Here is a 24008-nt window from a genome sequence, read left to right on the forward strand (position 1 = left end):
CCGCGGGGCTTCTGCACCCCTGGTCCGGGAGGAGGTGCCCCTCGTGCTCCGGCACCGCGCGGCGGCAGTCGGGGAGCCCCAGCGTGGGCAGTGGCGGAGCAGGGTGTCTGGGGGCCCCCTCCAATCGCAGCCGCTCTGTTCCTCAAACCCCCAAGCCCAGCTGTTGACAGGCTCCTTGTGAAATGGAGTTTGGCATCCTTAGCGCCGAACCGAGTGGAAGTTTCCATGATGAGGAAGTTCTGTGACACGGGGGTTCGGAAAAGGTTGGCAGACACCGGGGGGGGGGGGGGGCGGGGAGGCGGTTTAAAGGGACTGTGGGTGCCCCCCATCCCCCTTTTTCTCCTGCTCCGGAACTCCGGGGTTTGGAAGGGAGAATAATCTTGAATGTTGGCGTGCGCCGTGGTCGGTGCCTGGCGGCTTGGCTTCTCCTCGCCTCCTCGGGGACTCGGTGGCGATTTCGCCTCCCTGCTGGGTCGCGCGCTTCTTTGCCTCGCTCTTCTTTTGACGCAGCATCTTCCTCTGGGTCGCCTCGAGTTGGTTCTGGTAACCAGGAGTTGTGCCAGCTGCGCTCTCCTCCCCCGGGCCTCCAGCCCCCTTCCGAGGAGGACTCATTTGGGGGAGTTGTTTTTTGTTTTTTGTTGTTTTTTTTTTTTTTTAACCCTAGTAGATCGCGTCCTTCTTAGCTGCAGTTGTCATTTTGGAGGAGGATTTCCCAATGACCATTGTAGGATTATTAGTGCTAATTCTTAAGCCTTCTGATTTGTTGGAGGGGAGGGCACATAGGATGTTGTTGTCGTTGTTGTTTTTTTAATTTATTAAAGGTTAAGTGTGTACTTGTCCCCAAATGGGAAATTTTACAAAAGAGTCTAGAAGCATAACAATTCCTAAGCCGAAGCAAAGAAAAAGAGTGAACCTGAACAAACAAGTTGAACACTCTCCACCCTCCCGTCTCCACACACGTTCAGATTTTGTGAAGATTGAAACACTGTGCCTAATCATCAGTAAATAAATTTGAAACAAAGTCTTCCTTGTAGCCTGTTACTGGTCTTAGGTGCTAGTGAGATGCAGTTTTAAAGACCAGTTTTGAAGTTCAAAAACTAAGCATTCCTTGGATGGTGTATCGATGTCAGAGCCCAGCAATTTTTATCATGGTAAAAGCATTGGATCCCGTAGACCTGTTGAGCAATATCTTTACATTATTTGGCCTTGTTCTAGTTTATGCTGCTTATTTACCTTGTAATAATATATAGCATGTGCTAGATTACAAAGTAATAAAAATTGCATTTTAGTTCAAATATTCCATGATTCATTCTGAATATTCACTCGTGACTGATCTGCTCCCTAATTCACTTCTGCTTACCTTTCTTATTCTGAAACTAGTCAGAGACTAGGAAACATTAAAGAAAAAGGTGTTTTGATGAAAAGTATTCTGAGAAGTGGATATTTTTAGTTTTCATGCCAGTTGGCTAAGGGTTTTAATTGAGTCTAACAGAAATTCAATAGTAAGTCATTTTTTGAAGGTAATATATGGGAAGACATGGGTGAACAATCATTTATTATTTGTACACGTTAAATGGATACTGTCAAAATCTTATTTTTAATGAATTTCAAAGTTATATATATATTGGAAGTGGGACCATCTGGTAGTAGATATGATTTGCTTTTCTTTTTTAGTGAGAGTAAGTGCTACTAAATATAGCTATTGAACTATTTTTTTAATGAAGCAATTCCTGTTGGCATTATAATGCAAAGGCATAATTTTATTGACATTGGAATGTTGTTTTATAGACTAACTGGCTTTATAAGAGGAATAAGCATTCCATCTCTCTCCTTTTAGCTTCTTTATTCTGTCATAGTGATGAATTAAGACAACTGCCTTTTAATCTAACATCTTTTGGGAAAAGGTAATTTCTTAAAATTTCCTGAAGAGAAGAGAGAGTTGTGGATTCCTATCCTTTCCTGGAATTTTTGAAGTTGTTTGAAGCATGGCATGTGTGGAGCCACCCGTGGGATTGCAAGTTTGGTGTTTGTGTGTTTGTGTGTTTGTTTTAGCAAGCTTATCCTTTTGGTAGAAATCCGAGTGAGGTGATTGGTTTCTTGAACTCCTCTTTGTCATTCTAGTGTAAGATTATGTGTCAACTTCTTAAAAAGCCCTTCTGTGACCACTTGACTCATTCTTTCTCAGAACCATCATACTGTTTTTAGTTTCTTCCCCAACCCCCCCATCGCTTGGTCTTCTTTGCAATCTGAATTGTCATTTCATTTGGTACTTGTTGAATACCCGTCTAGAATGTAGAATCCAGAAGAAAAGAGTCTTGACTGCCTCATTAACTCTTGATTCTCCAGCGTCTTAAACAGTGCTTGGCACACAGTAGGAGCTGGATAGATCTTGGCTAAATAAAGCAATGGTTGCACCCAAACACTGTCTTCCTAAAAATATGTGACTAAGCAACCTGAGTGGGTACCAACTGGGTATGTCAAGACTTGTGCCTGCGTATATGTGTTTGCCATGAATATATGGTTCCATCTTTATCTCTGTCTTTCCCCCCACCCTTTTTTTTTTTTTTTTTTTTTTGAGATGAAAGCTAGCCCCATTCTATTCTATATAGTGACATTGCAGAGGATTATTTCTGCAAGTTCTTCCTGGGGGCATTTGCCTTGAGTACATGCAAGTCCTCAGCAGTTTGCCTTAACAGGTTACCCAGATTCCCTGAAGACACTGACCTTCAACTCTCTGGGTATCAGCAGAATCTTTATGAGTTCCAGAGGCATTGTCAGCGCTAAGAGTGAAATTCCAGGGAACCGACATCACTGGATGATAGCAGTGCCTTCTCACTCAGCAGGCTCTGGCAGTGCCTCTGGCCTTGGCAGCCCTAAGGGGACCAAGGGCGTGTTGTGGTGTAAGCTGGTCTACACAAGTAGCAGTTCCTGGGGAAGGGGCAAAATGGATACAAAATGTCAGGATACAATACAAGATGGAAATCGCCCTTGGGGGTAGATTTGGAAATAACCAAATGTCCAAATTTGGACATTTGGTCACGCTGTGTTGTAAGTGAAGTCATTTAACTTTCCCCCTTTACCTCCTTTCACACTTTCATAAACAGATTCTGAACCAGATGATTGCGAGGTATTGCGTTATCTGAGTTTTCAAGTGACCCAGGTGTGATACCCAAAGGGTCATCTCCGAATTAGCTATTCATGGAAACTCTTTTGACAACTGAGACAAAAAGGAAACGACAATGGGTAATTATGGCAATGTGTTTTTGTTTATAGAGTATGGGCTTTCAGAAATGTGTCTGCATAAATGCCTAGCAAAAATCCCACAAAGCGATAAGACTTGTGAAAATGGTAGGGGAAGAAAGATCAAAATTTTCTACAGGAGTAAAGATCATTAAACTGAAATCCTAAGTGCTTACTGCTTTATTTAATTTAGCTCTAAGCTTCTCGGTAGCCAAGTTAACAGGAAAAAGGGGGCCTGGAGGTGGCAGATATGCATTGAAGCTGTACAGATACATCATATAACATTTCTAGAGGGCTTACTATGGTGCCTGGCACCTAGTATATACTTCCATGAAATAGCAAATCATATAATGGCCAGTGCTTGAACTTCAATTCTACAGAATGCGAAGTAAAGTTCTTTATATGGTCGTGCCTTTTATGAGAATAAAAAATGCCGAAGACAAAATGATGAAAAGTAGCCCAGTGGGAGTTTATCTTTGGGAGCCTGAGCTACTGTGGTTCAGCCGTGGAGATTCTGGTGATTGTCCCCGGTGCAAAAATAGAGCTCAGAAAACCTAGAGGAATGAATGGTTAACATGTTCCTTAGGCCGACTTTCTCAAATATCCAGTGTCTCAGCCAGGCTTTTGACTAGAGCAATCTGAGAGGACAGGACAGCCAGGTACTTGAAAATGACCTGATAGGCATGAACCTTCTGAACAGGTGGTCTTGGTACTGTGTGCTTCGGTCTGTATAGCTCTTATCACCTTGCAGGGCAGTTTGGGTTTTGTTTCCATTTCTGTCTCCCCCTCTAAAGTGTGATGAAGGGCTATGGGTTTATTCATGCTGGCCTCCCCAGCACTTAGCAAAGACTTTGACACCTGGGCACAGGGAAATACTTGCTGGAAAACTGAATGGGAATAGGTAAAGGGGTGGTGCTTCTCCTTCTCTTCTGTTATTGGTATTAAGTGTCACCTTTTGACTTAGTTTTGCCCAAATTGAATGTTTGCTGCCTGAATTGCATTAGATATCTATACCACAGCTAGTAGGGTTTGTGCCAGTGTCTGAACTAGTTGAGCAATGGATGGCAAATTAACCTCTTGCATTATTTAAAGTCATTTTCACTATTTGATGGGATGCCTGGATGGCTCAGTGGGTTGAGCATCTGATTTCGGCTCAGGTCATATCTTGCAGTTCGTTGAGTTCAAGCCCCACGTGAGGCTTTGCATTGACAGCGCAGAGCCTGCTTCGGATTCTCTCTCTCTCTCTCTCTCTCTCTCTCTCTCTCTCTCTCTCTCTCTGCCTCTCCCCTGCTCGTGCTCATGTGCACGCTCTCTCTCTGTCTCAAAAATAAATAACGATTAAAAAACATTTAAAAAATAAAAATAAATAAAGCCATTTTGACGATTTGATTTGATTTCCCATTCAGTCTACAAAAATTTGTGCCTGGTTCCACTAGTCAGCATGCAGCCTAGTGACCTATAAGACGATATGCATATATTAATACAAAGGGATTATGAAATGGTATCTACTGTGATAGAATGGATATGCTTATTGGGCTCTCTCATACGGCCCCCTAGATGAAATAAAGTTATTTTTTTAATCTGAGGAGGCAATTGTTTTGTGGTTTCTACAGCCTGTGTGTATTAGTGTATATTGCAGTGGGATTCAGCCAGGGTTCTCTTGGTATCCAAGCGGTGTGAGGTTGAATCTATTTAGGTCAGTGAGTCTCTGATTAAGGATGTTCACTCTTCACCTTAATTTCCCCAACTTGTTAGCCAATTATGATGTTCAAGTAAGTTGGGGAGGGGGGAAATATCCAAACCACCAAGTCACAAGTAATGTATGTCCATACGCTTCTCTCAGCCATCTGGCCAGCTGACAGCTAGAATGGTGCTCATGTTGTCCGGTCCATACTGTCCTAATTTCAAGGGACTTTGGAGAGTTTATGTGCTGGCAGGTCTTCTTGTGCAGTACTATTTTTATTGAGTGAGAAACTGAGCTCTCCTGTGAACTTAGATATCTCTTCCAAATGGCAAGTTAGGAGAGCCTGGTATTAGGACCCAGGATCCTTAACTCTGTGTCCCCAGAAGTTTACTGTAGCCTTTCCATCATGATAGACACTCTAACATATACATTTACATATCTGTGCATACAACATATAATTATATATTATAATATGTAGTGTGTATACACCAGTATAACACCATGTAAAATAACATACGTATACAGGTGCGTGTGCTGAGTGAGCGTAACATGTAATGGCTAGGAAATGAGTGATCTGAACTGAATTACTCATTCAACTTCTTAGTTCCAAATGAGAGGCCTCGTGGATCATGGTTTCTCTTCTGTGATAAAAAAATATTCAGAATTTCGTGAGTGTTAAGCCGATTAAAGCAAAAGTTTGGACAAAAGAATGCAAACTGACAGCAGGTATGTCTTCTTCTTAATTTGGGAAATACACTTTTGTGACTCTTCTGGAGGTTCAGGAATGTTTGTGATGAGAAGAGTGGAGAGGATAGTCGTGGTTTTAGTGGCACAATGCATGATCGTGACATTCAGGAACCCACTGAATATTCTGACTGTTGTGATGCACGTTGTTCAGTGGTTCTCAGGATGATTCGGATATGCTTTTCCCCCCTTTCCCCTCAGAGTCTTAACAGGGGAAAGTCTCTGTTTTCTCAGATTTCAACAATGCTTATACAGAAAAGGTGCTCAAAAAACAATGACTGATGATAACGATCATGATGTTCCTGGGGGTGGTCAACTTTTTCAAATTTCACTCCCAGTGTGCATAAATGTCTCAGCAACTGGCATGTCTGTGCATGGAGACTCTGCCTCTGTGACAAGCGTGTCTCGCGTTCTTATATATAGTTAAAAAGGCAGCGCTTGTCTCTGGCTCCAACTGTACTTCCCATGCCTAGCTTCCAAACCATGGTGAGAAATGCCACCGTCACGCAGATGTCCCAAGCTAAAAACCCTGTCATCAACTTTTAGTCCTTCTCCATACTCCTGAGTATTTCGGCAGATCCTCATATTATTTTACTGTTTACTTGTTTACTGTTTATTTATGTTACTCCGTGGTCAATTATGTTTGGGAAATCCTGAGTTTAACAACTTAACACAAGAATTTTTCAGAGACTGTGTTTATGATTGTGTGCATTATGAATCTCCAAGAGGGAGAGCAGGTAACAAAACTTATTTGCTCACCATTTTCTTCCTCTCTCTCTCTCTCTCTCTCTCTCTCTCTCTCTCTCTCTCTGTGTGTGTGTGTGTGTGTGTGTGTGTGTGTGTAAAAATGCAAATGGCTAAAGTGTAGTGTAAGAGGTGGTGAGGAACAGTTCATAGCACTACACTTAAAAAAATTAGTCTCATTTGTTTTAACCGCTGACTACATTTTATAATAAGTTCTGATTCCTAGGAGCAGTATCAATCCCACAGCAGAAACTTGATGTTTTTCACACAAAAAAAGGCTTATGAGTTTGTATTCAACACTGACTAATGTTGCCATTGCTGAAGTCTTCTGCAATGATATAAAAATTATGCTAAATTGATATTACTTTTAAAGTATTATAATCATAAAACGTATCTTTTCTTGACTTTATTCCTGAGATCTGGATGTGCTAATTTACATAAGCCAGAGAATGGCTTATTTTTGCCATGTGTGTTTTTGTTTACCTTTTTAAATGTCACCTAAGCTCCACCATAATTTCTGCTCCAATTCTAGCATCTAGGTAGAGATCTAGAATAATGTGTTTATATCTGAAATGTAGCTACAATAAGGGGAAGTATAATGTTGTATATTCTTGTATTATTTGTCCTTTAATTTAAAAAAAAAAGGAACCACGGAAACCTTACACAGAAAAATCTTTTTAAAAACAATTTCAGTTATGGCCTATGTGGATGATGAATATATCAATTTATCCTGTAGTGTAGTAGTTAGAAGGGCTTTGAAAAACACCTTGTCCCTCTGAGGACTCTGTAAAAAAAGCCTCCTAGGCTTTTGGCTTATTAATTTGATCTGTCCATCTGTAGCTTCATTAACATAAGGTATTGTTAAGGTGAAGGCATTCTCTAGAATGAACTCTACATGCATTCATTTACTGCTAACTAAGAATATATGTTTAGTTATCCTTATTGAGGTTGTCACAAAAACCAAGCCTTAAAATGAGTAAACTTATTATTTTAAAGTAGGCACCACACCCACCACGGGGTTTGAACTCACAACCCTAAGATTATGTCATGTGCTCTACTAAGTCAGCTAGGTGCCCCGAGTAAACTTATTTTTTTATCCTGACTGTGTCCATCCTTCCATCCCTCCATCTTTCCATCTCTGCATTCATACCTCTATCCCACCTCCCACAATCCATGAATCCATATATGATTCATTCCTCTATCCCACCTCCCACCATCCATCATCTCATATATGCACTGGACATCTGCTGGGTGCCAGACTCTATGGTAGGTGCCAAGACACCATGGTGAACATTTTTTTTTAATGTTTATTTATTCTTGACAGAGAGAAAGTATGAGCAGGGGAGGGGCAGAGAGAGAGAGAGAGAGAGAGAGGGAAACACAGAATCTGAAGCAGGTTCCAGGCTCTAAACTGTCAGCACAGAGCCCGATGTGGGGCTTGAACTCATGAACTGTGAGATCATGACCTGAGCTGGTGTCAGGTGCCTAACCCACTGAGCCACCCGGGTGCCCCCATTTAAAAATCCTTGCTGTAGAGGGGCGCCTGGGTGGCGCAGTCGGTTGAGCGTCCGACTTCAGCCAGGTCACGATCTCGCGGTCCGTGAGTTCGAGCCCCGCGTCGGGCTCTGGGCTGATGGCTCAGAGCCTGGAGCCTGTTTCCGATTCTGTGTCTCCCTCTCTCTCTGCCCCTCCCCCGTTCATGCTCTGTCTCTCTCTGTCCCAAAAATAAATAAAAGTTGAAAAAAAAAATTAAAAAAAAAATAAAAATAAAAATCCTTGCTGTAGAGATGCTCAGAGACTCTTGGTGCAATCTACAGAAATTAATTTGGTCTCTAACAGTGTTTCCCCACCTCAACTATCAGCATTTGGGGCCAGATAATTCTTTGCTGTGGAGAGCTGCCCTGTGTTTATCAGCATCACTGGCCCCTACCCACTACATACCAGTAGCCCTCCCCCCGCCCCACCCATGCTCCAATTGCAGCAATCAAAAATGTCTCCAGATATTGCCAAATGTCTTGTGGGAGGCAAACTCATCCCTACTGCAAACCACTGGTATAGAGTTAAGAATGAGAGCTGAGGAGTGGGAATGTGTGGATTCATAGCCTAGCTTCACCTGGCTTTGTTGCATGTGCTCAGTTTCTTCATTAAATGGAATCATGTAGCATTTGACCCCACAGTTAAGTGTTCCTAAATATTAGCCATTGTAGCAGCAGTAGAATTAATACCTCAACAGGCAGTTACAATATTGATAAGTTATGTGATGGAGCAAGTACACTGTGGAGTGGGAACCCAGAGTCAGGCGTGCGGTGAGTTCTAGGCAGCAAGAACACCACATACCAATGTATGAAGCGGGGTAAAAGTGTGAAACCTTTGGGAAGTTGCATGGAGCCCAATCCTTTGAATATCAAAGGACAATAAATGAAGCTGTTGGAACAGGTAGGAGTCACATGGTGAAGACTTTTCTGGCCACAGTAAGGAAGATGGACTTTTTCTTAATAGCATGAAGAAACTAAATGTTCAGCAAGTCAGATTTTTATTTTAGCAGAGTTATTTGGGATAGATCTTGAGTGGGAGTGAGACTGAAAACGATAAGCCCAGTTAGGGACTCTCTGAATAATCCACCGAGAGATGATGGCTGCCGGAACCAAGGCAGTTACATGTTGCCGTGATGTCTTTGGGAACAGATTTCACTTTCTCCAAGATGTGGCAAAATTCTTCTAAGTTAATTCCAATAATGAATATTTTTAGCAAGATGGCTTTACATTTGGGAGAATTTCAAGTTTAATTTGAAAGCAGATTACATGATAGATTCTCTGTAGAATGTTTTCAAATAAAGCTTAAAGACCATCTCACAGCCTATTCATAGCTGAATATTACTCAAGGGTTTTTCTGCTATTGTATACATATGTCTACAGTTCCTAGTCAGACAGAAACATACTTCTGAACAACTACATTGAATTATCATTGACCATGGTGTGTTGAGATTCATTATTAAGTGTTGATTTTCTGACTGATAGTGATTTCATTTCTTTAATGACCAAAATTGAAATGGATGGAGAAGATGAATGAATGAATGAATGAATGAATGAATGAGACATTATGGCAATATCACCAAATTGAGAGTAAAAAATTTTTGGATAAGTCTCTTGATTTATCTGAGCTTTAATTCCCATAGTCATAAAACAGTAAATTTATCTAGATAAATTAGATAATCTCAAAGTTATCCTTAGCTTAGAAGTTGGCACACATTTTCTATAATAGGCCATATATAGTATTTTAAGCTTTTTCAAGATGTACAATCTCCACTGAGACTACTCGACTCTGCTGCTGTAGTGTGAAAGCAGCCATAGATAATAGGCAAATAAATGATCATGGCTGTGCACAATAACTTTATGTACAGAAACAGAAGGTGGGTTATAATTCGCTAGCCCCTGCCTGGTAGCCCAGCAGGAGTACAGTGGAAATATAACATGAGCCACATATGTAGTTTGAAATTTTACCGTAGCCACATGATAAATGAGTAAAAAGCAACCAGTGAGTTCAATTTCAATAACATACTTTATTTCACCCAGTATATTCACAATATTATTAACTTGTAATCCATATAAAAATATCAATGAGATGTTTTACTTTTTGCATGAAATCTTCAATATTTGGTGTGTGTTTTATACTCGCAGCGCATCTCAACTTTGACTAGTCACATTTCAAGTGCTCAATATCCATTTGTAATTGGGCAATATGACTATAGCCTTAGGAGTGTGTGATTTTACCAAATTCCATGCAAAAATAAGTTATATGCAGTATTTAAAGTGAGACACGTTATTTTTCTTGCCACATAGATTGGTTAGGAAAACATTACGCTTTGAAATGAAGAATACACAGTGGCTAAAACACTGTTTATTTTTCAGTCATGTGAAGTTGAAAACTGCTGTCCCTGACTGGTTGGTGGCTATGCTCCGTAGCCGTTCAAGGGAGTCCCAAGTGCCTTTAGTCTTGGGGTCCTTCATCTTCTACACATGGCTACCAAGATCCTGGCTTCATTCCATCGGACCACAGGGAGCCAATGAGAGAGTAGAGAAGCACACAGGCTTGAAAGTGACACAAAACCATTTTGCTAAAATTCCACTGGTGAAAACAAATCATAAATCACAAATCATACGTCCCCACCTAAATGAAGCGGGATGGGAAACAGTCTGTATGGCAGCTTTCCAGTGATGACTCTATTCCCCGGGAAAGAAGAAGAATTATTTGGTGGTCAGGGAGCTGTCTTCTCCATACTGTGCTACTCTGTTTTTTAATTCTTATGTGGCCTTCATCACATCACTGTCTCGCTGCTTTTGGAGGCATTGGCAAGCGATGAAAACATCCTCACGGCTGTGAGGTAACCCATTTCTATTTTTTGGTGCAGTACCACTATCCTGTCTGACCTAATTCTCTTTCCTCACTTCCTCCTTATTCGTATGGGGTCATCTTTTAATCTTGCTAGACCTGAATTTTCCTTTTAGTCTTCGAGCATCATTTTTATTTCCTTAATAGATCTATGTGGGTCATTCTATGCACGTACTATTGGGAGTTTGCCAATCAATCCTGATAGTACCGATTTTTTTAAAGGAAACTAAAATTTAGAGTAGAGCTATCAGAGAGCAGAGGCCAGTGCTGATTGTTGATGTGTTGACAGAGGTATTGAAGCCATTTCCCTGGTATCCTCTTACAGAACTTCAGACTGTTTAAATAAATGACTCATTACATAATATCTTGGATAAAAATACCAATTTTCCTAATATTTATCCTATTTATCATTTCTTACTGCAATAGGGAACCCTCTTTTTTTTTTTTTTTTTTTTTTTAGCAAAAAGGGTGTTTGCTTGTTTTCTTCCCAAAGTATAAATGTGCTTTATCAAATATTCAGTGTGTTCTATAGAAGTGCCTCCCATGAAGGAAATGTAAGAGGGGCATGAATAATAAAAGTGAGGTAAGTGAAAAGAACAAAGAAGCCTTTTCCTTCTACCTATGCATATTTTACCTTTCTGAAAACCTTATTATTTAATTATTATTAAAATGTCGTATTTTAAGAAGTAAGGAAATGCAAAGCACACATACTTTTGGGATTATTAAGAAATAACGCCAACCTGTGATAAGTATGCTGAGAACATGTAAAAGAAAAAAGAAATAATTGTATTCCTTTATATTCGCGTAGGTGGGGTTGTCTTCAACTTCACAAGCCAATTTTTGTGAAGTATTTTGCAAACCTTTTGAAGATTAAATTTCTCGATATTAAGAAGTTAATCCTGATAAATTCCTCTCAGGTACAGAATCCAGCTAATTAATTCTTGATATTCCAGAATAGGGAGGAAATGATTATCTGAATAATCCCTAACTTGTTACTGGCCCATCACTGGGGTCTTTGGGGCTCAGGGTAACTCACAGTGTGGGTGCCATTAATGTCTTATTTTAAAGTCCTGTCACAGATCAGGGAGGAGAGACACCCACTCCTGCCATTACCCTTATTGGCTGTGTCTGCAGAGGGAAAAGCTGGGGGTCCTGGGTCTTGGACTGGCTGAGAGCTGAGGCATTGGCAAGAGAGATCAGGATGTGGGGTGCTGGACGTCCATACAGGTGTTGAGTTGGATGTCTGGTTTTGCCCTTTCCTAGCCTATGGTCTCTCCTGCAAGTTTCTTAACTGCTTTGAACTTCAGTCGTCCATCTGTGCAATAGGAAGAATACTGGTGCTTACATCACAGCATTATGGAGGAGATTATGTGACATAATGATTATTCACTGCTTAGCCAGTACCTAGTGCGTGGTGAGTGCTCAAAACATAGAAAACAATTTTTGTTATCATTTTATTATTGCAGAAATAGTAAAATCAATTGTCTTGAAGTAAACCTGCACCCTGGAGATAGAGAGATTTCTCACCCAAAAGACAAGAAATCAAAGAGAGAAACCCAGGAGTTAACATACGAATTTCCATAATCATTTTGCATCATTAGTCATTCTTCATTTAGTTTTATGATGTGTTTATTGGTAATGGTCTTCTTTTTATAGATGACCTAGCATTTTTCAATCTCAAGAGATACGTTTGATGGTTAATTGTTGAATTTAGTGAACCCTCAGGATTTGAAGAAAATACGAATAATAGATGTTCAGTTAACTGTCTGGGACTCCAGCCTCTTGAACACACATTTTACTCTCCCATGTGTGTTGAATATGATGTCTAAGCTGATTACCTCTCTTCCTTTTTTTCATAGCAGGCACTCCTCTCTCTTATTCTAATACTTTTCTACTGTCCACATTCAAATTTCTTTACTTAAAATCCATAATATATTTTCCCTGCTTCTGTTTTAACCCAGCTTCCCAATGTCCTTCATTCAAGGAACTCCCAAAATCCTGCCCTGAGTAATTAAGATTGAGATCCAAATTTGCTTTAACCCTGCCCTGATGAAACATGCCGCTTCAATGACAATTCTTCTCACCCCTTTGTCCCTTTGTAATATTACATGGTTAGTCACTTACTATATATATATTTCTTCACTGTCCAATGTCCAAACCTCATATTGGTCAGTGAAATAGATATTTCTTTGCTAGATTTCAAGTTCCAAGAGGACAGGGACTGGGTGTTTTACAAGTTTAGTGGAGTCTAGAACGTAGGCCCAGAAAGTAGGTGCTGAGTAATGCTTTCCTGCTGTTTTGACCAATCACACGTAGGCTGTTTTCATATAATCAGGATGAATCTAATTTTAAAATGAACAACCGTGTGTCCTCAGATGAACCAGAATATACACTTACAAGGCCCTGCTGTCCTGCATTATAAATAAGGGAGTAGGTTGTCTAACAGGGAAAAGTTCTGCTGTTCTTTTCCCTTAAAAAAACAACAACAAAACAAACAAACAAAACAAAACAAAAAAACTATCCACACATAACAACTGAGATAGAAGATCTTCCCATCTCCTCAACCAAGTTGACCAAAAATCAGGGCCCCAAAGTAGATGTTCTCTGCAAAGACGAAACCCAGCAAAAACCTACAATCTAAGAAGAGTGACTTCTGGGGATTTGTAAAGGAACGTCCATCCTTAAGAATGGCTTACTGTAAATAGACCCCAAGCTTGAAGGCCTGCTTCCTCAACTTGTATAACAGCAAGGACTTCCTTCGGTGATAGGTTCAAGTTTCTGCAGGGAAAACATTCAGAGATATGACCCTTGGGCATGTTGCTTCCGCAGCATCTTTCACAACACCTAGCTTTTCTGTGGACTTTTTCTGCTTAAGATCTTAGTGTCTCAGAATTCCCATTACATGGAGGATAAATGATTTAACATTGCCCTGAGGGGGGTTACAATTCAGTCCTCTTCTTTGTGTAGCAGGGTTTTGAAATACCTGTTTCATTTTTGCTATATTGTGGTTGTAAATCCCCACCAGTAATTCATTAAAGTTTCATTTGAACCATGGCGGTGGCAGCTCTTCATCTTTGCCTCTTCCCAGCACTAGAGGGAGACCCCCTTCTCGGAGTTAAGTTTTGTTACTTGAGTTCTTGCAGGAGTTTGACTTTAGGGGCATTTGAAACTAATAGGGATTATGTTTGCATTTCCTGCCCTCCTTAAGCAAAAGATGTGGTTTTGCTTATTCTGTCAATGGGAGAGAAAGGAATGTGCCTAAAGTTGTGTTTCTGATGGTCTCAAAGAAGTGGGACCAGAGCCCACAGCTCTGATTCTTTGCTCAGGACCTTAAGGATGGAAACATCAGTCCCTCTAAAACAGAGGACTCGGAGAGCTCTTATATCAGAGGAACCTGAGGATCGGGTGGCTGCCAGCCCAATATTCCTTCAACACACTTGCCATAGGAGTTCTGTGCCCAAAAGCAGGCCCTAAGATGAAAATTCAAGTGCATGTTATTTTAGGGGGAAGATCAAGAAAACACCCACTGGAGATGAGTAAGTCAGACAGGGCAGAGATAGCAGCCAACAGGTGGTGGTATCAAACCAGTTACCACTGTGGACAACTGAAGCTTAGTCACGTTGGCGAACTCTGGGAGACAGTGTGGAACATGTGTCTCATAGGTACCCCACCCAAGATGCAGGCTTGAGTGTATTAATTCACCAGAACCTTTCAGGCATTAGCTGAGGACTCCCTCCAGAGGCGATTGATGCCCTGGTGTTTAAGAACTAGCCACTCGGACAGCCAAGAGCACGCCTCAAGGCAAAGGAATGCAGGTTTTGGCGGTCAGAAGACAAGCTGGTGGGCCCTGAGGTGGTGCCCATGGGTATAGGGTTAAGTAGGGTGGCAGCAGCCTCTACTGCACTTCAGCTGTTTTCATCACTACATATTACCAGGCCGGGCAACCTATGTCCCCATTTCCACCCAAGGATCGCTGGTCTCCTTTGGACTCTGCTTTGTTCTCAAGAGGTGCGTGCAAACTGCCTTTAGCGGGAGCAGTGGAGCAGACTGCACCATCAGTTGGTCTAGGATTGACTAGAGAAGGATCCATTGAAACAGGAGGCACAGCCAGACTTCCCACCCTTTTGCTCGGCCCCATCATCTCTTTCCCACACTGTCTTCATTCTCTCTAAGAACTTCTTCTTCACCTGAGTTAGCCTAGGGGTCGTGGTGAGTACATTCTCTCTCCTGATAGTTTTATGTTCCTGTCTGTACCATGCCGTTTTCCCCCAGAGCAGGATTTCTCAACCTGGGTACTACTGACATTTGGGGGCAGATAATTCTTCGTTTTGGGGAGCTGCCCTGTGCATGGTAGAATGTTTAGCAGCATCCCTGATCTCTACCCACTCAATGCCATTAGCATCCCCTCTCGAGTTGTGACCATCAAAAATGTCTCCAGACATTGCCAGTTGCCCTCTGGGAGACATAACTGTCCCCCTTGAAAACCACTTCCTTAGACCTTAGTTCCAAATCTTAACCCCACTCTCCCCCAAGGTCCTCATCAATTATAGATACCCATTTATTACGATCCTAGTCATAAAGGGAGGGGTTGGGAGAGGCATTCCCAAATCTGGGAAATGTGAACATTTTTCCCAGTTGACTCTCATACACCTCCTGCTCCATCTCTCACCCATGCCCTACTCTAACCAGGAATCAAGAATCACTGTCCTCGGGGCGCCCGGGTGGCTCAGTCCGTTAAGTGTCCAACTCTTGATTTTGGCTCAGATCATGATGGGTTGTGGGATCCAGCCCTGCATTGGACTCTGCACGGAGTGTGGAGCCTGCTTAAGATTCTCTCTCTCTCTCCTTCTGCCAATCTCCCCAGCTTTCGCTTTTGCACGCGCGCGCTCTCTCTCTCAAAAAAAAAAAAAAAAAAAGAACAAACAAAAAAAAGGAATCACTGTCCTGGTCTCTCTCTTTTTTTCTCCCCTCCTTTCTCTTCTGCCCACTTGGCACCGTAGACGATTGCAATTCGGAAGATGCCACTTTTCATTTCTGCCTGCTTTTTCAAGGCTCCTGCTCAATTCAGTAAAGAAAACGCTAATGGCAAATCAGCGAACAAAGTATATAGTTAAGATGTAACGTATTATTTTTAAAATTAGGTCCATTCATTCGTTCTTTTAGCAAACGTTCATCCAGCACCAAATATGTGTGTCAGGTACAGAGTTGGGTACAGTGTGAGCAACATGTTCCCTGATCCCTTCGGGTAGATACCAAAAGTGACAACCCAAAAGGCAGTCTCATCAAAACGAGTGTTTTTATTTTATCAACACATGTGTACCCTAAATTCTAGAAGCTGGAGGCACAGAAAACCAGTATTGTACCAGGAAAAGTTGCAGTCACTGGCTCAGTGTTTCCTAGCTTGGGAAGTCTAACTATGTGGTTCAGGCTTAGGACATGACGCCCTGAACTATAGAATTTATTTCTGTCCCATTCAGAAGTATTTTATGAGCACACTGCACCTGGATGAGCGGGTTTCACAGTTTAGCGAGTTCCTGAAGTGAAATGTTAGTAAGTCTTTCACACTTCGGTGTGCCAGAATCTCTTCTGCTTTTCCTGCTTTACCTCATCTAACAGTTGTCCGCATTTTTCGGCACTCCCTTCCCTAAAAAGGGCTTCCAAGCCGTTGGACACAGGGTTGCAGGGCCCCAGCCTTTTGGGCTGGGCGTTGGTTACGGAGAAAGGAAGGAGGAGAGGGTATGGAGGCTCTGATGTCACCCAGAGAGCCGCTGAAGGACGTCCAGCTTGGCCGCATTGAGCGTGCTGCGTGCGGCCTGTGGAAATGCTGAGGGTGCCCCGGGCACCAGCAGATGTCGTTTTGGCAGCGTCAGCTGTAAGGGGGTGGCGTGTGCCCTGTGGGTCCTCTCAGTCCCCTCACACTGACTTCTGCTCCCTCGGTTCTCTGAGGGAGTGTGCGGCCTCCAGCCCCAAACCTGCCAAACCAGAATCCGCATTTCAACAAGGTCCCCCAGGAGGTTCCTGTGCACTAGGACTTGGAGACTAGCTTTGGTTCCATATCCACCTTCTACTTCTCATGAGGTAAAAATGTGCAGAATCCAAAGGTATGAAAGAGTTAATGCCGTAGCCCTGGCGTGTATGGATTAAGCCCATTATACCTAATTTATTGCTTTTGAAGCTTGGTTTTCACCACATTAGTGGCCTTGAGTCAACCTAGTGAGTCACAGTCAACAATGATTTTAAGTAAAAAAAGTCTAGAGTAGAAAGTATTAGAAGATATCACATGTTCATGAAACATTGGTTTCGGTAAAAAATGCAAATATACACACACAGACACACACTTTTATTATGTATGCCTTTGGTCATGATTACAAAGTGGAATTCTGGCTGGGTACAGTTAAAAAAAAAAAGAATCCTGAATAACACTTATAAAGAATTTATATGTCTCTTTATATATATTGATTAGTGGGTTTTTTTTTTAAGGTTTCATTTATTTATTTGGTGGTGGGGGGGGGGGGTTTGAATGTGCCTGGCACCCACACAAGCAAGTGAGGCAGGGTCAGAGAGAGAGAGAGAGAGAGAGAGAATCCCAAACAGGCTCAGAGCCGTGAGCCAGCACAGAGGCTGATATGGGGCGCAGTCCCATGAACCATGAAATCATGACCTGAGCCAAAATCAAGAATTGGACACTTAATTTACTGAGCCACCTAGGCACCCCTATTGCTCAGTGTTTTAAAAAAGTTCAGTAATACACATTTGATGAGATTTGCCCCTTTTCTCTTAGCTAAGATTATGAGATTTCATTCTCTCATTCAGATACCTGAATAAGTAAAAATGTTCACATAGCATTTACGTATGTTAAAATTTTCTGAACTGCAGGTAAATGACAGTAAGAACTTTAATTTTTCACTCAATTTCAGAAAACAATGTTCTATCAGAGAATGTCTCAAAATCTTGAAAAAGCACATTTTAAGTCAAGAAAATTCAACTGTAGGCTGATGAAAGCACATAGGTTAGCTTGAAGGGAATAATAATTTGGAAGCCAGGAGAAATTCTCCAAGTTATGGGAGATCCAGGGTGTCCCAAAAGTGGCAGTGCAGCTTTAAGTGATAATATCTTCAGAAGTATAAATAGTACAAACCCACAAAAACATTATTTGAAAGTTTAATCATTCACATTTCTTCAACATTCATTTAGTTTTGCGGATTTTTTAAAAAATTATTTTGAGTTTATTTATTTTGAGAGAGAGAAAGAGAGAGAAAGTCCCAAGCAGGCTCCACATTGTCAGTGCAAAGCCCAGTGTGGGGCTTGAACTCACAAACTGTGAGGTCATGACCTGAGCCGAAACCAAGAGTCAGATGCTTAACCAACTAAGCCACCCAGGCACCCTAACTTTGCAGATTTTGAAAAGTCAATTTTTCATTTTAATTTTTTGTTCCAGTCTCTTTGATTGAAGGTGGCAAGTGGAAATAATACATTAAAATGAAAACTTGACTTTTCAAAATCCACAGAGCAAAATCAGTGTAAAAGAAATTTATTTAAAAAAATTTTTTTAAGGTTTCTTTCTTTTTCTTTTAATTAATTTTTTTTTTAACGTTTATTCATTTTAGACACAGAGAGAGACAGAGCATGAATGGGGGAAGGTCAGAGAGAGAGGGAGACACAGAATCTGAAACAGGCTCCAGGCTCTGAGCTCTCAGCACAGAGCCCGATGCGGGGCTTGAACTCACAGACTGCGAGATCATGACCTGAGCCGAAGTCGGTCGCCCAACCGACTGAGCCACCCAGGCGCCCCTGTTTATTTCTTTTTGAGAGAGAGAGAGAGAGACAGAGCATGAGTCGGGGAGGGGCAGAGAGAGAGGGAGACACAAAATCCATCTGAAGCAGGCTCCAGGCTCCTCAGAGCTGTCAGCACAGGGCCTGGCTGACGCGGGGCTCGAACTCACAGACCACGAGATCATGACCTGAGCCCAAGTCAGGCGCTCAACCGACTGAGCCACCCAGGCACCCCTAAAAGAAATTTAGACAGTGAAACTTGCAAAGGTGTTCTTGTCTAAATTTGTAGCGTTAATCCTTCGGAAGATAACACCTTGTAGAAGGCAGGAAAGCCTTGTCACTCTTCAAGCACAGGTCTGTGTGTGGCTGAGGCAGAGACGTGGAGAGTCAGATTTCACCACGTGTGGGAAAGAACCAGTCCTCAGGGGTGAAACCAAGGCACTTTGTGAAGGAGGGTGCTAATGCCAGGATGAGACACAGTTACAGGGAAGTGCTTTTCGCAGGCAAGATCTGTGCCACACAATGAGTTGTCTTTCAAAGTGCCTTTGCCCTGTGAGAGCGGCAGCTGGGTGAACCTAAGAGCGCTTTCTGAGCTTTCCCCCTCCGTGGAACCTCTGATTTTGATGAGATGAAGGCTTCCTTGAGTGTTTACTTAGAAAGACTCAAGTGAGCTATTAAGCAACATTTTATTAAAATTATTTCAAATATGCTTTTAAGGAGCAGTGAACATGTTTTCATTATGCTGTAATAAGGATGTGAGCTGTATAGAATCTCTGCTTTATTAAAATTAAAACAAATTGGTGGTGTCCATATTCTTTGAGAATGTGTTTGGGGGAGATTTTTATTTATTTATTTTTTTTTTTTTTTTAATTTTTTTTTCAACGTTTATTTATTTTTGGGACAGAGAGAGACAGAGCATGAATGGGGGAGGGGCAGAGAGAGAGGGAGACACAGAATCGGAAACAGGCTCCAGGCTCTGAGCCATCAGCCCAGAGCCTGACGCGGGGCTCGAACTCCCGGACCGCGAGATCGTGACCTGGCTGAAGTCGGACGCTTAACCGACTGCGCCACCCAGGTGCCCCTGGGGGAGATTTTTAAATAACTTTACATGCTATAAAAGGTGAGATAACTAGTATTCTCTCACTTTCAGATGTAAGTGTTAAAGTATATGATTTTGCCTAGTTTCTTAAACTATCCTGATTTTTTTCTTCCAAAACTAATCCTTTTGCTAGTATATACAGCCTTTGAGAAAAACATATGTATATTCAAATACATAATCTGAGCATGAACATGTTGAATATATACTAAATGTATATTATTTGAAAGTCAAGAAGAAGAGACATAAATGGTAGCACTTAAAACAACCTCTTACATTTATTTATTTCTAATTAGAATAACTTACAATTCCTCAATATTGTGGTTTGATTTTTTTCATAAATTGTGTTTTTATTTTGCCAATTAAAACACTGAGTTTAATATCAACTTGCAGTATTCATATTTGTCATGATGTGTTTTTAGCAACTTTTGGCTTGTTTGAAAAAAAAAATCCTAACTTCGTGTTTCAGGCTTTTGCTTCTTGTTACCGTTATATGGAGTAGCACTGTTGCCCTCAAGACTAATGAGGACATGACAGATTTTGAGGTTCATGCCCAATAGGACATTTTTTCTAAGAAAATCAGCTATATAGAAAAGCACATATTAATGTAGTTTTCCTTTGTAATTGATCATGGATGTTATGTTTCTTTCAATTAAAAAGTAGAGTTTATTATATTAAGACCTTCTATCTATAGCATATTGGATAGATTTCATATTTCTACTTAAACAATTTTTTTAAATTTTTATTTATTTTTCAGAGAGAGAAACAGTATGAGCAAGGGAGGGTCAGAGAGAGACAGAGACACAGAATCTGAAGCAGGCTTCAGGCTCTGAGCCATCAACACAGAACCTGATGCGGGGCTCGAATCCACAGACCTCGAAATCATGACCCAAAGTCAGAGCCTTAACCAACTGAGCCACCCAGGCACCCCTCTAATTTTGAGATTAGTAAGGAAAGTAAAAGTTTCAACATGCACCCATCTGATCCAAATCCACACAGTTGAATTAATTGTGCTCATCTGCACATATTTGAGGCTTAAACCCCTGCCTCTACCTCCAATTCCACAATTATCTATACATAGCATGCATGGTCTACAGCAGTCTTCTGATCCATCAAAAAATTAGTTTTGTTTTGTTTTGTTTTGTTTTGTTTTGTTTTGTTTTGTTTGGATGAAGTTTCAGAGACAGAATCCTTGCTGGAAGTATTGTGTATTTGAATTATTGTAGCTTTTTTTTTTTTTTCTACATAAGAAACCCGAACCCAAACTATAGTCATTAACCCTGCAAATTCTGTTAGATCTGTCACAAAGCCTAGGATGGCAAATAGTTCTGTGCCAACTCAAGTAGGTTTATGTGGCTGATGTGTTTGAGAAGTATTTTATGACGATCTCTAGTCTTAACAGTAATATTGATTAGTATTATCTGCTGTTGTTGGAAGAACAGTTAGAAAGCAATGGCCTGAGTGTTATGTATTTTCTTATCCTGTGTCCATACCTATGGTGGATTAAATCCTCAAGATTTCCCCATTATGTTGCCCCAAGCTTTATACTTTGTGCTTTTGAAGGGGTGTTGTACCTGTTCTAAAGCCTTGTTCATTTTCTATTCAATAGTAAATCAGCAAGTTCATTTGTAAATCAAGGAAACTATGAAAGAGTCTTTCCTCATTGGCAAGTTGAGTGTAAGATGACATAAAACAAAGCACACCATGAACTAGAAAAACTGTATTTATTTGTGTGATTTATCACTTGGACTTCAGGGTATACTTTATTTCTCAATTACAATACTTATCCTCTTAGGAAGCTTTGGCCAGCCTTTTGACATGGAGAAATGAAGAAATAGATTGTATGTGAGCGGAAAAGGCAAATGGGAGATCACAGGCAGGCACCTACTGAGTCTATCAAGATAGGAAGATAAAAGAATTTGGCAAAGAGGGCACAACAGTGCAAAACTTCAGTTTGAAGGTCAACAAAGCCTGTGTTCTTATTCCACCAAGTAAAACAGACTCAGAATTCTCTCAGTCAGTTTGACTGGGCCCCCTCGAAGTCTGCCCGTGAGAAGACCTGAGTAGTGTTCCCTTCCATTACTACTCAACTGTCTGCCAAACCGGGAAGCTCATAATTGCTTATATTACCCTAAGAAACTATAAGGTCCTCAGGAATTAAGGACGTGAAGAAAGGAATCTTTTGTACAGTTGCTTTTGGCATTCTTTCCGTAGAGAGTTGAGTCACCTCTTCAACAAGTCCAGGACTTGACTCTGTGAACACTGGCAGAGAGAGCAGTAGGAGACAATTGGCTTTGTGTTTTAATGACTTGCACAGTTGACTTTCCTTTTTAGGGGCTGGTGGTCTTCAGGACAAAATGACTTGTGGTCACATGTGTCTTCATACCTTAGGGGATTCTTGTAAAGGGGACCAAATGCTAGATTCTTGTAGACGTTACAAGTTGTTACTATTCCGGTAGCTGAGATGTGTGTTGTATTGATCATCAGTAATTAAGTTCAGTATTCTCTGGAATGAAGGGTGGGTTAAGAGAATCTCAAAAGTCATCTGAACATTTTTTTTTTTGTTCTGCCATGTACAGCTTTAATAGTATTAATATAATGTAGTAACATAGCATAGAAGATGAAACATGAACCTTGGTAGACAGACCTGAATATAAATTTGGTGTCCCTACTAATTAGCTGAGGTGATGTTGGGGAAAGTTGCATAATTTCTTCTCCGAGCTTCATTTTCCAATTTTGTAAAAATGTAAAACAAAAGAAAGAAAGAAAAGAAAAAAGCCTGCCATGTAAGAATATGATGAAGAGTGGGAATACCTAGGAAAGAAGTTACAGTGTAAAATTAAAAGGAATTACTCTAAGGGAGCTGTGCCTTTGATCTGAAAGGTTTTGAGGGCATGCCTGGTCACAGGTCATTTTCCCCTGGTTGAGGGAGAAGGAGGAGTAGGAAAAAGAGGAGAACGAAGGGATCTATAAGAAGAAGATCCACACCTTCTCTGCTCATAAGGAATTGGTTGAGTTTTTCTTAAGGTTTCATTTGGGATTTTAAAGCAAAGCAAGTCTTTCACAGTGTCCTCTTGGACAAGATGGAGATGTGCAGACTGATAGTAGGAAATTTCACAAATTGAACAACTGTATGCATGGGATGTTTTCATGGATTGACATCAGGTTGGAGGAGGCTGACCTGCCAAGAGTCTCTGGCCTTCTTCCCCAGTTCCGTGTGGACGATATGAGTGACATCATGGAAAAAATGAATGATATGCTTAGCAAATGTTCAGGAGTCCCGAACTAGAGGGGCGAGCCAATATGCCCCCAAACAGTATGAATTTAGAGAGATTTTGAGAGACTGGAACAGTGGGTCCAAATCAAGAAGACCTAAAGGAGGATTTAAAACCACAACCTTACATTAGATTCACGTTGAAGGCCCAAATTCTAGGAGAATGTTAGTGATCAGTTTAGTGTGATCTAACAAGCAGTGTAGGTACCTCAACCAATACTGTGGTCTTAAGTTTCATTAAAACAATCATTCTTGGGATTCCTGCATGACTCAGTTAAGCATCCAACTCTGGATCTTGGCTCAGCTCATGATGTCACCATTCATGGGATCTGGCCCCATGTCGGGCTCTTCAATAACTCTGTGCTGACAGTGCGGAGCCTTCTTGGGATTCTCTCTCTCCCTCTCTCTCTGCCCTTTCCTCCCTCTCTTTCTATCCCTCTCAAAATAAATAATTAAACTGAAGAAAAAAACACAATGGTTCTCAAACTTGAGCTGAATCATAATCACCTGGCGGGCTTGTTAAATTACAGACTGCTAGGATCCATCCCTAGCATTTCTGATTGAGTAGGTCTGGGTTGGAGCTGGAGAATTTACATCTTGAGCAAGTTCCCAGGTAATGTGGATGCTTCTGCTCTGGGCACCCCATATGGAAACTACTACACTACAAGAAAAACCTTGCTAAATCTGGGAAGATGACTGTAATCTCTTCAAGTATTGAAGCGATTTTGGGCCCTACTTTTCCAGTTAGGACAGAAGCCAGAAGGATAGGAAGAATTCTAGAAAGCAGGTAATATTGAGGACGATTGAGGAAAGAGAAGCTTATGGAAAAGAGAAAAACTTCAGAGGTGTGGTAGTTGCCTTCAAACATTTGAGAGATCAGCATGGCGCAGTGGCTTGGCTAAGAGTGTATACACTGGAACCAGCTAAACCTGGATTTGATTCATAATTTTGCCAATCTTTTATATATTTAATAAATACTTCTATGGTACATACTAAGTACCAGGCACTGTTCCAAATGCTTTATGCATATTAAGGCATTTAATCTTCATAACAAACAAAGCTAT

At 41.1% G+C, this 24008-nt stretch overlaps 1 protein-coding gene across 9 annotated transcripts in view; it reads left to right on the top strand.

Annotated features, from left to right (window-relative positions):
- Positions 1–24008, top strand: part of THRB (thyroid hormone receptor beta) — a 391687-nt gene that overhangs the window by 1534 nt on the left and 366145 nt on the right. The window lies entirely within an intron of this gene.

This window comes from Puma concolor, chromosome C2 (genome assembly GCF_028749965.1).
Source record: "Puma concolor isolate L17-30 chromosome C2, mPumCon1.1.hap2, whole genome shotgun sequence".
NCBI classification, from domain to species: Eukaryota; Metazoa; Chordata; class Mammalia; order Carnivora; family Felidae; genus Puma; species Puma concolor.